Source organism: Ovis aries, chromosome 23, assembly GCF_016772045.2.
Source record: "Ovis aries strain OAR_USU_Benz2616 breed Rambouillet chromosome 23, ARS-UI_Ramb_v3.0, whole genome shotgun sequence".
Taxonomy (NCBI): Eukaryota; Metazoa; Chordata; class Mammalia; order Artiodactyla; family Bovidae; genus Ovis; species Ovis aries.
Genome location: NC_056076.1, coordinates 448,732 through 465,557, shown reverse-complemented (window position 1 = coordinate 465,557; position 16,826 = coordinate 448,732). Strand labels below are relative to the sequence as shown.

The 16,826-nt window shown below is 37.9% G+C and overlaps 2 pseudogenes; one reads left to right on the top strand and one right to left on the bottom strand.

The window, feature by feature from the left end:
- Positions 1–3,424: 3,424 nt before the first annotated feature.
- Positions 3,425–4,341, bottom strand: LOC101107060 (olfactory receptor 10AG1-like; annotated as a pseudogene).
- A 10,987-nt stretch (positions 4,342–15,328) lies between these two features.
- LOC101106814 (olfactory receptor 10AG1-like) lies at positions 15,329–16,349 on the top strand (annotated as a pseudogene).
- The last annotated feature ends 477 nt before the right edge of the window (positions 16,350–16,826 follow it).

The following is a 16,826-nucleotide window of genomic DNA, read 5'->3' as shown; positions in this document are numbered from 1 at the left end:
GCTTTTGAATATGCTGTCTATGTTGGTCATAACTTCCTTCCAAGGAATAAGTGTCTTTTAATTTCATGGCCACAGTCACCATCTGCTGTGATTTTGGAGCCCCCAAAATAAAGTCTGTCACTGTTTCCACTGTTTCCCCATCTATTTGCCATGAAGTGATGGGACCAGATGCCATGATCTTAGTTTTCTGAATGTTGAGCTTTAAGCCAACTTTTCCACTCTCCTCCTTCACTTTCATCAAGAGGCTTTTTAGTTCCTCTTCACTTTCTGCCATAAGGGTGGTGTCATCTGCATATCTGAGGTTATTGACATTTCTCCCAGCAATCTTGATTCAAGGTTGTGCTTCTTCCATCCCAGGATATCTCATGATGTACTGTGCATAGAAGTTAAATAAGCAGGTTGACAGTATACAGCCTTGACATACTCCTTTTCCTATTTGGAACCTGTCTGTTGTTCCATGTCCAGTTCTAACTGTTGCTTCCTGACCTGCATACAGGTTTCTCAAGAGACAGATCAGGTGGTCTGGTATTCCCATCTCTTTCAGAATTTTCCACAGTTTATTGTGATCCACACAGCCAAAGGTTTTGGCATAGTTAATAAAGCCTATGGACTAATGGCATAGTCCACTGTACACATGGAACAGTTTTCATAATTTATACTGAGAAAGTGGATGCAATGAGGGGTTTTCATTCTATTTTTAAATTATTATTCACAGACATATGACTTATAATTTAGTCTTGTGTTCATTCCTCATCACCTATCTAATAAAAGTTCTCCCACGAGAAATGAGTGTATTGCAAATACAAATGGCAGTACCAGCATATTTGTAAATAATTTACCGGTTATCAAGGCAAAGTTTTTTTTTCTACACATTTTAAACAAAATTCTAGCAGTTTAGTTATCTGAAAGTGTTAGAGTTGGGTAAATTTAAAATGGCTATGAAAAAGTGGATTTGCCCTAAAGAATAAAACACAATTAATTGATTTTCTTACTTAAAATGTAGTCAAACTGGCTTCAGGCAGAAAGCCTCAAAATATGTAATAATAGTAAATGACAACATAATAAGTGGGAATAATTACACTATCAGTCATGTATCTCAGTCCATAGTTCATCAGGCACTCTATCTATCAATCTAGTCCCTTAAATATATTTCTCACTTCCACTATATAATCATAAGGGATTTGATTTAGGTCATACATGAATGGTCTAGTGGTTTTCCCTACTTTCTTCAATTTAAGTCTGAATTTGGCAATAAGGAGTTCATGATCTGAGCCACCGTCAGCTCCTGGTCTTGTTTTTGTTGACTGTATAGAGCTTCTCCATCTTTACCTGGAAAGAATATAATCAATCTGAGTTCAGTGTTGACCATCTGGTGATATCCATGTGTAGAGTCACCTCTTGTGTTGTTGGAAGAGGGTATTTGCTATGACCAGTGCGATCTCTTGGCAAAACTCTATTAGCCTTTGCCCTGCTTCATTCCGCATTCCAAGGCCAAATTTGCCTGTTAATCCAGGTGTTTCTTGACTTCCTACTTTTGCATTCCAGTCCCCTATAATGAAAAGGACATCATTTTTGGGTGTTAGTTCTAAAAGTCTTGTAGGTCTTCATAGAACCACTCAACTTCAGCTTCTTCAGCATTACTGGTTGGGGCATAGACTTGGACTACTGTGATATTGAATGGTTTGCCTTGGAGATGAACAGAGATCATTCTGTCGTTTTTGAGACTGCATCCAACTACTGCATTTTGGACTCTTTTGTTGACCATGATGGCTACTCCATTTCTTCTGAGGGATTCCTGCCCACAGTCGTAGATATAATGGTCATCTGAGTTAAATTCACCCATTCCAGTCCATTTTAGTTTGCTGATTCCTAGAATGTTGACGTTCACTCTTGCCATCTGCTGTTTAACCACTTCCAATTTGCCTTGATTGATGGGCCCAACATTCCAGGTTCCTATGCAATATTGCTCTTTATAGCATCGGACCTTGCTTCTATCACCAGTCACATCCACAACTGGTATTGTTTTTGCTTTGGCTCCATCCCTTCATTCTTTATGGAGTTATTTCTCCACTGATCTCCAGTAGCATATCGGGCACCTACCGACCTGGAGAGTTCCTCTTTCAGTATCCTATCATTTTGCCCTTTCATACTGTTCATGGGGTTCTCAAGGCAAGAATACTGAAGTGGTTTACCATTCCCTTCTCCAGTGGACCACATTCTGTCAGAAAAACATCTATTTCTGCTTTATTAACTACACCAAATCCTTTGACTGTGTGGACCAAAATAAACTGTGGAAAATTCTGAGACAGATGGGAATACCAGACCACCTGACCTGCCTCTTGAGAAATCTGCATGCAGGTCAGGAAGCAACAGTTAGAACTGGACATGGAACAACAGACTGGTTCCAAAAGAAAAAGGAGTACGACAAGGCTGTATATTGTCACTCTGCTTATTTAACTTCTATGCACAGTACATCATGAGATATCCTGGGATGGAAAAAGCACAAGCTTGAATCAAGATTGCTGGGAGAAATATCAATAACCTCAGATATGCAGATGACACCACCCTTATGGCAGAAAGTGAAGAGGAACTAAAAGCCTCTTGATGAAAGTGAAGGAGGAGAGTGAAAAAGTTGGCTTGAAGCTCAACATTCAGAAAATGAAGATCATGGCATCTGGTCCCATCACTTCATGGCAAATAGATGGGGAAACAGTGGAAACAGTGTCAGACTTTATTCTTTTGGGCTCCGAAATCACAGCAGATGGGGACTGCAGCCATGAAATTAAAAGACGCTTACTCCTGGGAAGGAGGGCTATGACCCAGCAAGACAGCATATTAAAAAGCAGAGACATTACTTTGCCAACAAAGGTCCATCTAGTCAAGGCTATGTTTTTTCCAGTAGTCATGTATGGATGTGAGAGTTGGACTGTGAAGAAAGCTGAGCACTGAAGAATTGATGCTTTTGAACTGTGGTGTTGGAGAAGACTCTTGAGAGTCCCACGGACTGCGAGGAGATCCAACCAGTCCATTCTGAAGGAGATCAGCCCTGGGTGTTCTTTTGGAAGGAATGATGCTAAAGCTGAAAGTCCAGTACTTTGGCCACCTCATGAGAATAGTTGACTCATTGGAAAAGACTCTGATGCTGGGAGGGATTGGGGGCAGGAGGAGAAGGGGACGACAGAGGATGAGATGGCTGGATGGCATCACCGACTTATTGGATGTGAGTTTGAGCGAAGTCCGGGAGTTGGTGATGGACAGGGAGGCCTGGTGTGCTGCAATTCATGGGGTCGCCAAGAGTCGGACCCGACTGAGTGACTGAACTGAACTGAACTGAACTGAACTGAACACTATCAGCAAACATGGGAAGGGTGAAATTAAATCATATTTCTGTGAGTCCTCTGAGACAACATTAAAAAGTGACCTTTCACATCTTCAGTGTTTTCTTAAGTAATAGTTTTTTCAAAGCTGAAGTCACATCCTTATTCCTAAGACTGCATATCAAGGTGTTAAACACTGGAGTCATAGCAGTGTAAGAAACAGAGAGCATTTTGTCGGTTCCTGGGGAATGATTTGATTTGGAGCATAAATAGGTAATAGTCATGGAGCCAAAGAATAAAAGCACAACGGTGAGATGGGAAGAGCAGGCGAGAAGGCTTTGGACCGGCCTGTGGCTGAGCGCAGCTTTCCAATGGCAGAAATGATTTTGACATCAGAGCCCAGTATTAGGAGAAAGGAATCGTGGCAAACAGCACAGCAGCCGCATAGACACACATTTCATTAAGCGCAGTGTCCCTGCAGGCCAGGGTGATCAACGGGGGATGTCACAGAAGAAGCGGCCGATCCTGTGTGAAGCACAGAAGGGCAGTGAGGACACCTGGCATGTCTGTCCTGTCGGTACTGGAATCCCTCCACCTAGGCCCCAGCGGCCGACTGCAGGCCCCTCCAGTGATTCCTGAGCAGCGGGCGGCGCAGAGGCTGCACGTGGAGGCACAGGGCACTGGCCTCACCCCCAGGAGGAGCGCCCCGGGGCTCCTGGAGCAAGGAAGAGGCGCCTCTGATGGCCTAGCTCAGCTAAGAAATGCTTCTGTCTTGGGTCTAAAGGTTCACTAGAATCCTAGGGAGAGTGACAGATACATAACAGATTTCCAGTGGCGAGAAATTTGCCTGGAAAATAATACATGGGTGTCTGGAGCACAGGGTCTACCCTCGTGATTATTATGTAGATGAGAAAGAAAATTCCAACTGAAGTCCCTGGAGGTTCGGAAGATCCAAAAATCCCAGGAGAACAAATGCCACGGCTGAAGAGAAATTGCTTTCTGCTGTTTGGTTTCCTGGAAGCATCTGCAAATATATATATGTGTGTGTGTGTGTGTGTGTGTGTGTGTGTGTGTACACACAATATAAAGTCTTCTATCTCTCTGAGTTGCAGTTTGCCAAGTGGTAAAATGTGTACACTGCACTTTCAAAACTCACTAATTTGAGTCCTAGAAAAGCATCTAAATTTGATATTAAGACATAGATTAAAGAAGTTCATTCTTTCACAAAAAATAATCCATCAGAAAAGAGTAATATCAGGAATTAGGTCTGCTGATCAGTTCAGTTCAGTTCAGTCACTCAGTCATGTCCGACTCTCTGCGACCCCATGAATCGCAGCATGCCAGGCCTCCCTGTCCATCACCAACTCCGGGACTTCACTCAGACTCACGTCCATCGAGTCCATGATGCCATCCAGCCATCTCATCCTCTGTCGTCCCCTTCTCCTCCTGCCCCCTCCCAGCATCAGAGTCATTTCCAATGAGTCAATTCCTCGCATGAGGTGGCCAAAGTACTGGACTTTCAGCTTTAGCATCATTCCTTCCAAAGAACACCCAGGGCTGATCTCCTTCAGAATGGACTGGTTGGATCTCCTTGCAGTCCAAGGGACTCTCAAGAGTCTTCTCCAACGATGTCTGTATTTTCCTGTTTCTGATAATGACATAATCGATGCTGTGTTTTGTTATTCTTTGTGAGACGAATATATAGCAAGAAATCTGACAATTTTATTTAGAATGACGTTTCCAAATTGCAAATAGAACTGCCATATGACCCAGCAATCCCACTGCTGGGCATACACACTGAGGAAACCAGAACTGAAAGAGACACATGTACCCCAATGTTCATCACAGCACTGTTTATAATAGCCAGGACATGGAAACAACCTAGATGTCCATCAGCAGATGAATGGATAAGAAAGCCGTGGTACATATACACAATGGAGTATTACTCAGCCATTAAAAAGAATACATTTGAATCAGTTCTAATGAGATGGATGAAACTGGAGCCGACTATACAGAGTGAAGTAAGCCAGAAAGAAAAACACCAATACAGTATATTAACACATATATATGGAATTTAGAAAGATGGTAATGATAACCCTGTATGTGAGACAGCAAAAGAGATATAGATGTATAGAATGGACTTTGGACTCTGAGGGAGAGGGAGAGGGTGGGATGATTTGGGAGAATGGCACTGAAACATGTATACTATCATGTAAGAAACGAATTGCCAGTCTATGTTCGATACAGGATACAGGATGCTTGGGGCTGGTGCACGGGGATGATCCAGAGAGATGATATAGGATGGGAGGTGGGAGGGGAGTTCAGGATTGGGAACTCATGTACACCCGTGGTGGATTCATGTCAATGTATGGCAAAACCAATACAGTATTGTAAAGTAAAAATAAAAATAAAAAAAAAAATAGAATGACCTTTCCATCAGTTCTCCTTTCTTGTGTTATTTCTTTTACATTAATTGCATTTATTTATATTTTGATTTAAGCCATCCAAATATTTTTGAATCATCATGCAACTATAATTAAAAAATAAGCCAGAAAAAGTGATTTGGGGGATGATCTTTGTGATTTTTTTGTGTTATAATAGTTGGTATAGTCAGTTTATTTCAATTGAAAGAGTCATAAGAACTCAGCCAAAGAGGTTTTTATCAAATCTCAAACACTGATTTTGCATTTGAGTGGTAATTCCTACAATTGACAGCCATGCTTTCAATAAATTTCAGCTTAAAAATGTTATATAATTTGACTAAGATCAAAGCAAATAAAAGGTATTATTAAGACTGAATTTTAAGCATGTACAACTCAAAATCCAAGTTACTTTTACTGCAACAGATAATTTCAGGGGAACATAGAATGTATCATTTATATATATTTCTCCTTCCTGGGAATTAACATATATAAGTAACCCAATAAGTATTTGATTTATTAATGGATAGCAATATCCAATATTAATTAGATTACTATGGAGCTTCCCTATAGCCTCCACTAAAGATTGGTTAGGGATACACTATTCTCATTACTGTGTTTTGTGTTCACCTCTCTCTCTGCACTTTGAAGTCTTGTCTTAATTCTTTTCCAATATTGTAACAATATCCTTCTTCCATATTTTTCTTAAGTATTTTGGGAAAAACAAATCAGAGAAAAGTAAAAATAACAATCAAAAAACAAACTGGAAATTAGCAATCTACAACTAAGTACTAATTTGCTTGACTAAGATTTGAGACAAGTTCTTAACAAGATGCAATGATAAGTAACTTTTGAAATTTCCACACACATTGTGAATATTAAATAGAAATTGCATGACAAAACCTTTTTAAATGCAGAGAAGTTATTAAGCAATTTCTATCCAATTTCTGATTCCCTCCTTAAATATTATAGTAGCATAAAATCTTTCCTTCATATAGAAATACTGAGGATTTTCTCCATGAATTTGGAATGTTTTCCAGGCGGTGTCAGGGATACCATTCATGCATAGCTTTATTATAATACTGAAAAATATTATGTGTTCATCTATGAAAGCAAAAGATACTGATCACACACTGTGTTGGACTTACATTATTTCTGTTCTAATAACCTAAAACACTGAGAGTGGAGTTACAAAGAAAAAGTATACAAACCAAACAGTTGGCGACTACAAATTCCATTCTAAGTCCACTATTTATTTCAGACTTTGATTAACAGTTTCTACTTGTGTTAAATGATTTTATGTTTACTTTCCAAAACAGTTTAATTGAAATTACAGTGTTCTGCAATACAAAGGGGTTTCCCACATGGCATTAGTGGTAAACAATCCGCCTGCCAGTGCAGGAGATGCAGGAGTTGCAGATTCGATCCCTGGGTCTGGAAGACCACCTGGAGGAGGAGATAGCAACCCTCTCCAGCATTCTTGCCTGGAAAATTCAATGGACAGAGGAGCCTGATGGGCTACAATCTAGGAGATTGCAAAGAGTCAGACACAATTGAACATGCATTCACACATGCAATACAGAGATGGTGGTATTATCCACCACATCTACTATAAGGCTCTGCACATTTTATTTTGTCAGGTGATACTTAAGCAATAAAATGATTGTGAGCTGGATGAAATTCAAGCAACATAAAGACAGAAAAGGAAGAAGAAGATCAGAGAAAGGGAAGGGGAGAGAGGGGGAAGGAGGAAAGAAAAAGGGAAGAAGGGAGGGAAGGAGAGAGGGAGGGAAAGAAAGAAGGGAGGGAGAGAGAGATGGAAAAGCCACAACCTATGAATTATTCTCAGTATTTTCATAACAAAATATTCACCTTAGTGAACCCCTGGTGGCTCAGCAATAAAGAATCCACCTTTAATGCAGGAGACATGGGTCCAATCTCTGGGTCAGGAAGGTCCCTTGGAGAAGGAAATGGCAACCTGCTCCAGTATTCTTGCCTGGGAAATCTCTTGGATGGAGGAGGCTGGTGGGCTGCAGTCCATGGGGACTGCAAGAGTCAGACAGGACAGTGACTAAACCACCACCAGTGCTTTCAATCTATGCCTAATACTGGAGATGAGCTTAGAATTGTGGTTTGATTGTATACTTATATCCCTTCACCATAGGTAGAGATAAGCAGTGTCACGTCACTACTCTAAAATTAATTCTACTCAAACTTCTCTTTCGCAGAAGTCCCTCCAAGTGAACAGTAATTGAGGCTTTTTGTTTGTTTGTTTGTTTTTCCTTTAGGTTGGCTTCTTTTCTTAGGGACACAGGCCAATTTCTCTTTTACTTAGCTAATGACCGCAGGGCTCTAACTCCCTCTGAATGAGGACAAAGACAGTTATATTTGTAGTCTGACTGTGTAGTATTTGTTTAATCAGAAAAGTATAACATCAATGATTTTGCTTTTAATGCCCTAAAATGTTAGATTCCTTTTCAAGAGGACTTTCCTGTTGGCTCAGATGGTAAAGAGTCTGCCTGCAGTGCAGGAGACCTGGGTTTGACCCCTGGGTCAGGTAGATCCCCTTGAGAAGGGAATGGTTACCGACAACTCCAATATTCTTGTGGGAAAATTCCATGGACAGAGGAGCCTGGCAGGCTACAGTACATGAGAACAAAGAGTTGGACACAACTGAGCAACTAATACTTTTCAAAATAGTGTTTCTTCGGAAATAATGCTGCATTTCATTGACGGTAGTATGCAAACACTTTAAAATATTTAAAAAGAAGCCAATTACTGCCTTCTTCAGTAAGTTTTCCTACATTTAAAATTTTCTTCAAAACTACCTCAACTATTTTAATAACTTTTGTTACATTAAAATTAACAATTCATTTCAAAATTATTTTAGTCATTTATCTCACTAATTTTCTAACAGAATAATGAAGATGTTGCCTGAAATATAGTCTAGCTTGCCAAATTTAATATATTATCTTAATAGCCTGTAAATATTTGGGCTTTATCAACTTTGATATTTAAGATGTGATTAGCTAAGAAAACCAATCTAAAATGTAAAGAACACTTTTGATGTAAGAGTTCATGGTTACCTTCCTGGATTGGAATGAAGTTATTTCTTTCTTTGATATAGAGTATTTTAAATGTTGTTCTATTGATATTCAGCTTTAAACAATTTGAATGTTAGGTGTTGCAAATGTCTTTCTAAATCATTTTTTCCCTCCAAAGCAACTAGTGCTCTTTAAGTAGAAATAGATTTCTTTCAGCCTCGGGAATTAGTTCTCTCCTGTATCAATGTATAATTGAACCAGCTCATGCTAGCCATTCAAATATTTTGGAAAGCAACCAAAAATGCCCTTGGCCATAGCATTCCTTTTCAGTGATGTCTTACTCTATTCTGTAGTGCTTTAAGTAACAAGGCAACTGACTTCAGGATTCTTGCCTGCAGAATCCCATGGACAGAGGAACCTGGCGGCCTACAGTTCACTGGGTCACAAAGAGTCGGACATGACTGAAGCTACTTAGTATGCAAGCACATAAATATCCTAGTGGAATTAGGACATCTAATGTTGATGGAGCAATGGAATCTAAGACATTAAAAAAATTTTCCAACACAAATATGACTGATTTTTGACAAAGGTTCAAAATCATTCAATATATTTAAGAAAAAACACATTGTCTTTAAAAAGTTATTAAAGCATTGCACATGCAAATCCAAAGAAGCAAACAACCACCACCACAACAAAAAAACCCCTGAACTTCTATATAAACCATAAAACCTTATTTAAAAATTAACTCAAAATTGATCAAATGACGGAGAGAAATGGTGATGCCATCCACCCATCTCATCCTCTGTTGCTCCCTTTCCCTCTTGCTCTCAGTCTTTTGTAAACATGCACACATACACACACAAACACACAGAGATGGAAACAGTTTCCAGAAACTGGATGTAGGATTCCGGGGGCTGTGTGTGTGTGTGTGTGTGTGTGTGTGTGTGTGTGTGCTCAATTGCTTCAGTTGTGTCTGATTCTTTGTGATCCTCAGGCTGCCCCAATTGGTTTGCTGTAGTTTCTCATTAAATTTAACAATTGAATATTTTAAAATTAATATAAATTAACAGATACAGACATAGATTAGATATCTAAATACAGATATAAATATCCTGCAGCTTCCCAGGTGGCGCTAGTGGTAAAGAATCCATCTGCCTATACAGGAGACCTAAAAGATGCAGGTTCAATCCCTGGGTGGGAAAGACCCCCTGATAGTTTGTGAGTTTTGAGGAATCAGTCCATTTCGTCTTATTGGCAATTTTATAGACACAGAGTTATTAAAAGCATCTTTACTAACCCTTTAATAATATCTATAGATTTCAATGTGTTAACTCTCATTCTTTGTGTTTAATATATGTGATATATCTTTTTTCATTGTCTATTTTTAAAAATCATATCTACTTTATAAAATTTACAAAGTATCAGCTTTTTACTTGATTGCCTTTCTCTATTTTTTTTTTTTTTAGTTTTGATGACTTCTACTATTTTGTTTTTTCTTCCTTTTGTTTGATTTGGATTTATTTTACTATGACTTTTAGAATTTTTTGTGGTGAAAATTTAATTTATTGACTTAAGATATTATTTTAATGTTCTAAGTGTTCAACACTATAATATTTTATTTAAGTACTGCTTTGGCTGCATCTCATAGATTGTGATATGTTACATTTATACAAAGTAAACATGTAGATCAATAAGAGGAAGACCTCCATGTACTTCAAAAGTTACATAACATATAACCCTTCAATAGTGATAGCTTTCAATGCATGGACAAAATATTTATAAAATGTATCATTCTCTCTTCTCGTTATTCTTTATACAAGTCTGTTTATTCCTGCTTACATGTGTGCATGCTTAGTCGTCTCCGCGACGCTTTGGACTGCAGCCCACTGGGCTCCTGCTTTCAGCTTGTAGACCTGAAAATGATAAGTGTGTGTTCCCCTTCCCCTTACTCCCCTTTCTGTACCTGGTTAGTGTGAATGCGGAGATGGAAAATTCATGTTGAACATGATCTAATTGTCCTAAGTCTTTTAGATTTCTTACTTTTGAATTTTTAATGACAAAGACAATTCTCTTCAGGACATTATTCATTTAAATCTTTTTCAGAATATCTTTATTTTTATTTTATAGCATCAGTAATATGTAATCATAATTTTCTGATTTCACAATACTTCCATTTCTTAATAATCACAAAATATAGGAGAGGAGGTAGAAAAATTTAAGGAATAATATGGATAGATGTGATTTTGGTTGTCATACCAAACTCCTCCAGTGTCAGTCAGACACAAAGGTTTAGTTTAATTAAGAAGTGACATGGGGAATAAGTTGATCCCAAGGGTAAAGAATATTTTCTATTTAAAGAACACTATTTTTTATGACAAGGAATATATTATAGACTGTGGTTAGCCTCTGTTCCAAATAAATGTAAATTGCCTAATTGCTAAAAACAAAAAGGTCTGACTTTTTTCTGTATTTTAACTCTATCTATAAAGGTAAGCATTGCATTTAGCTTTAATTCAAACAGGTAAGCATGAATCATTTTTTCCAATAGCAAATTTAGCTTTACAAATATCTATGTATATTTAGCATCAGCAAAAAAGGCATTCACTTCAGAAGAATTAAAAATAGATCCTTTCTCCTTACTGTTAATTAACTGAGAAGACCCTGATTCAGATAATCTTTTTACTTCTGATTCTCATCATTATATTATCAAGTGAGAAACTACAGAGTACTGTGTATACACATGTGTGCTCAGTCGCTTCAGTCTTCTGACTCTGTGGGAACCTATGGACTGTAGTCCACCAGGCTCCTCTGTCCTTGGCATTCTCCAGGCAAGAGTACCGGAGTGGGCTGTCATGCCCTTCTCCAGGAGATCTTTCTGCCCCAGGGATCGAACTCACATCTCTCATCTCTTACATTCCAGGCAGATTCTTTACCACTGAGCCACAGGAAATGTCTTGAATTATATTTGGCCAATATATCAAAGATTACAACCTCATTATCATTATCATCAGTCATCTTAAGTATTAAGATTTATATGTGATTACTACATAGTAAGCATATATTTAAGTAGTTTGCATGTAGTATTAAATCAGGATATATCACAAAAAAATTAAAAATTATTTAACTAAGTTGTATGATAGTAAAAGGAGTTATTAAAATGTGTTCTCATCCAATACCAAGGGAATCATTTGTTTCTTAAAATTAAATTCTATGTAAATGAATGAGAAAATATTAAAGTAATATTGGCATGTTTTTCTTTTTGTCCTAAAGGAAGCAGGCTTCTGAATTGCATTCACCAATTTCAGGTTTTCATTTCCTATTTCAAACTGATTTCATCAGTATTCAATGCATTGTAATATAGCTGATTTTCATGATATTGTAATAAATCCCTACATCAAAGAAAATTGTGATTTCAGTGGAAATACCAGAGCAATAAACATTAATTATTTGAACAAAAACAAAAGTGGCTCTATTTAGATGAATTATATAGTGATTTTTCTCTTTGAGTTGTATAAAGAGAAGCATTGACAGTTTTCAGAAGTCAGAGAAACCAACAAATATGTCACAATATTTGAGGAAATCTTTGAACCTGAGACTGAGTTTAGAATATAATTACAGTTTATATAGAATTTGAATAATTATAATATTTCTTACTTTAGAAATGGTTTTAGACTGACAGTTCTATTTACTATTCATAAAAAGTTTCCATTTGACAAATAAAAAGTTGAGATGAAAAATATTTTAATAAATGTGGGACACTCCATTCTTGATATTAAGTTTTGCTTTCTTACTTTCTCTGGCTTTTCTTTGACATCTTAGTTTCAGTATGCTTTTCAAATGTACTGTCCTACCTGAACAGCAAGGAATAATTTACAAAGGGGATTAAAAAATGAGAGAAAATCTTACATACATAAACAGCAGATACAATAAAAAAAAATAAAGCAGATGGCAATTTCTGTGGGAAATGGATGCACCTAACAAATATAGGTGCATGCTGCTTGCTAAAAAGATTGATGATTCATTCAACAAGCAGTTCTAATCAGTATCCGAGTACTACACTCTACATTGATTTAAGTATGTGAATAAAATTTGGTAAAGGTGTTCAGACAAGGTATTGAAAAAAGGAGGCATGATTGTGTAGACTCATATATGATGCATCTGTCAGCCACTAGCTTCTGACAATTTAAAAGAGTCATTCATAGCATTTTTGCATTTCTACCAATCACATTTTTATTGAGAGAATTGTATAATAATGGAAAAATTTGAATATCTTTTGTACTGTAATGTGTAGTTTAAGATATTGTAGATGGTACATATATAAACAGTGTATGGCTTCCCTGATGGCTCAGAAGATTAAGAATCTGCCTGCCATGCAGAAGACCTGGGTTTGACCCCTGGGTGGGGAAAATCCCCTGGAGAAGAGAATGGCAACCCACCCCAGTATTCTTGCTTTTGTATGGACTATTGGTTCTACCCCATGTTTGTCTACATTTTTGCAGCAGAAATCTTGACTTTTGTCCTCACTTAATACCCTTAGAATATGTAGTTAGTTGTGTATCTTATTTTCAGTGACTTATTTTCTACTGGCTTTCAAATAAGTTAACCAAAAGTGTTAGTTACTCAGTTGTGTCTGACTCTTTGTGACCCCATGGACTGTAGCCCACCAGGCTCCTCTGTTTGCGGGATTCTCCAGGCCAGAATACTGGAGTGGGTAGCCATTTCCTTCTCCAGAGGATCTTCCTGACCCAGGGATCAAACCGGGGTCTCCTGCATTGTAGGCAAATTCTTTAACATCTGAGCCACCAGGGTATGGCTAAATAAGTTAACACATAATATGAAAAACACACGTATCACATGCTGAAAACAATGAAGCAATTTACTACTTCTGCAAGAATGAGTGAAAAGAGTATAATTTCTAAATACACACACATGCACACCCCACAAAAAGTATTCTTGATCTCTAACAGGAAAGAGAGGAAGGAGAGATTTACATTTTCAGTGGGAATCCATGTTTATACTTTGGAAGTGAAGTGAAGTGAAGTGAAGTGAAGTGAAAGTCTCTAGTTGTGTCTGGCTCTTTGTGACCCCATGGACTATACAGTCCATGGAATTCTCCAGGCCAGAATACTGGAGTGGGTAGCTTTTCCTTCTCCAGGGGATCTTCCCAACCTAGGGATCAAACCCAGGTCTCCCGCATTGTGGGCAGATTCTTTACCAGCTGAGCCACAAGGGAAGCCTAAGAATACTGGAGTGGGTAGCCTATACCTTCTCCAGCAGATCTTCCCAACCCAGGGATCACACTGGGGTCTCCTGCATTGCCGGCAGATTCTTTGCCAGCTGAGCTATCAGGGAAGCCTGAAATAACCTCCGCCTGAACATGGACTTGAACCCTGGACCCTCAGACTGATGCTATACTGACTGAGCTATCCAGGTTCTTATACCTTGGGGGAAATTCCAAAGAAGCAATCAAATTGATTCATCTTTAATGTATTCTAGAAGTTAATGAATCACATTTAGTGGAAGAAATGTACTATGCGTTGCCCAAAAAGATCTATAGAAAAAACAAAAGAAGCTAATAATATAGTTAAAATAATGAGAAAAATGCAAAAAAGATGGGAAATCTCAACCTACCTCATTCACATACATGACTAATACAAACATGCGAAAACGAGAGAATGAACAAGTTGAATGGGCTTATCAGTAAAACAGCAATTGTTGAGGATGCGGGTAATTTAGGAAGATCTCACAGATGATTCATGGGTGGTGTCTCTTTCATGCAGTAAATGAGTGAGAGGTGAACATTCTAGCTAGAACTGCTTTTGTGAACATAAACCTGGATGTACTTGCCTCTTACGTCTCGAGTGTTCCTGGGCCAAAAGAACACCTTAAAATTCCTTTTCTCTCAACTAAGAAATCTGAATAGAACTTATCACTACGTATTTACGGACTTTACACTGAAATACACGTTTGAAAACTAGTAACATCACATAATATTATATAGTCAGCTCACCAATTTTATTTATAAGAAAAAAATGAAGTATGTAGAATGCCAGTGTCAAACAAGACTTTGGAAATACCACAGGAAAATCAACACTTTAAAAATTAACTATGTTCAACCCTAAAACTATCTTAAGTGACTTACAATTATTTCACCATGCAATCAAATTAACTTTCAATTGATAATAATTAAACACAGAATTGAGAGGTGAAGAGAAAAACACAGGCTGAAAAAGCAAAATCACTATGTAAATGAATTTAACTCAAATTTTTGCATTTTGAACATTCAGATGAAGAGCAAAATTATAATTGCATATCTTCAGAAAAAGTGATAATTCATGGCAGAAAATAAAGATTAAATGGATAGCTTTTCTTACAAATTGATTTAATAATGATGAAAAATTCACAACCTGTTAGACACCTAGCAATTAAAGGTTTGTTTTCTAATGGAATTGGAAAAAGTGAATGGTGTATCATCTCTTATATATACAAGGAAACAAAAGCCAAAGAAAGTGAAATAACAGTACCTTTGATTGAATCATTCCCACAGATGAAATATGAAGAGATGGAAGTGGAAGACAACATGTCCACAGTGATGCAATTTGTACTCCTGGGGTTTCCTGACCTTCCAAATCTTCAAGGGCTATTATTTGGGGTGTTCTCCATCATTTACATCATTATCTTTATTGGAAACAGTCTTACAATAGTAATAACTACGCTTGATGCTGCACTGCACAAACCCATGTATTTCTTTTTCTTTTTTTTAGTTTTTATTTTTTAATTTTAAAATCTTTAATTCTTACATGCGTTCCCAAACATGAAAACCCATGTATTTCTTCCTGGCAACCTTTTCCTCCTTGGAAATCTGTTACTTGTCCGTCACTCTCCCTAGGATTCTGGTGACCCTTTGGACTCAGGACAGGACCATTTCTGTGCTGGACTGTGTTGCCCAAATGTGCTTCTTCCTTATCCTCAGAGCCACTGAGTGCTTCCTCCTGGTGGTGATGGCCTATGACTGCTGTGTGGCCATCTGTGACCCTCTGCACTATCCCCTGATCATGACCCCAAAGGTGTGCCTCCAGCTGGCTGTGGGCTCCTGGGTCAGTGGAATCCCAGTGCAGATAGGGCAAGTGTGCCGGATCTTCTCTCCGCACTTTTGTCATTTGAACGAGATTAACCGCTTCTTCTGTGACATCCCCCCATTCTGAAGCTGGCCTGTGGAGACACTTTTGCACGTGAGCTCTCAGTCTATGCAGTAGCTCTGTTTGTTGCTGTACCTTTTATGTTGATCCTTGCCTCTTACAGCAAAATCATTTCCACTATTCTGAGGTTGCCAACGGCCAGAGGACAGGCTAAAACCTTCTCCACATGCTCTTTTCACCTGTTGGTTGTGGAGTTATTCTTCGGATTGCTGCCATTGCCTACTCAAGACCAAAATCCAGTCATTCTGCAGGGACTGACTGTTCTCTCTGTTCCACACCATAGTGACTCCGATGTTCAATCCCATGATATACAGCCTTCGGAACAAGGATGTGATTGAAGCACTGAGGAAATTATTACTTAAAAAATAATGCGATGATTTTAATTATAAATGTTTTAACTGTTTGCCAAACAGTTAACAGAGAAACATTTTCAGCTTCTATCTTCCTCTCTTAAGGAGTTAGCCTCTTCTATTCTCAGATGCAGTTATGAATAACTTTAGAAAACTAATCCACAATTTACTGGGCTTGGATATATACCAGATAAATAAGTCGTCAATCCTCCATGCCTAAGGAATAATCCTGTCTCATGAATTACATAGTAATTTACATATTAAAAAAGCTAAAACAAAATTGAATCAGTTAAGTTTTTGGCTTAAGTATACTGGAAAATATATGTTTATTTATCTAAATAATTATCTCTATTTCCACACTTGTATTTGATTGCATTCTTTGATTCTACAGGACAGAAAATGACTACTAGCAGTTGAAAATTGGATGTTTGAAGGAAGGATTGAATGAGTGAATGGGTAAATGAATATTGCTAGTGCCAACATCAGACTGCTAGCA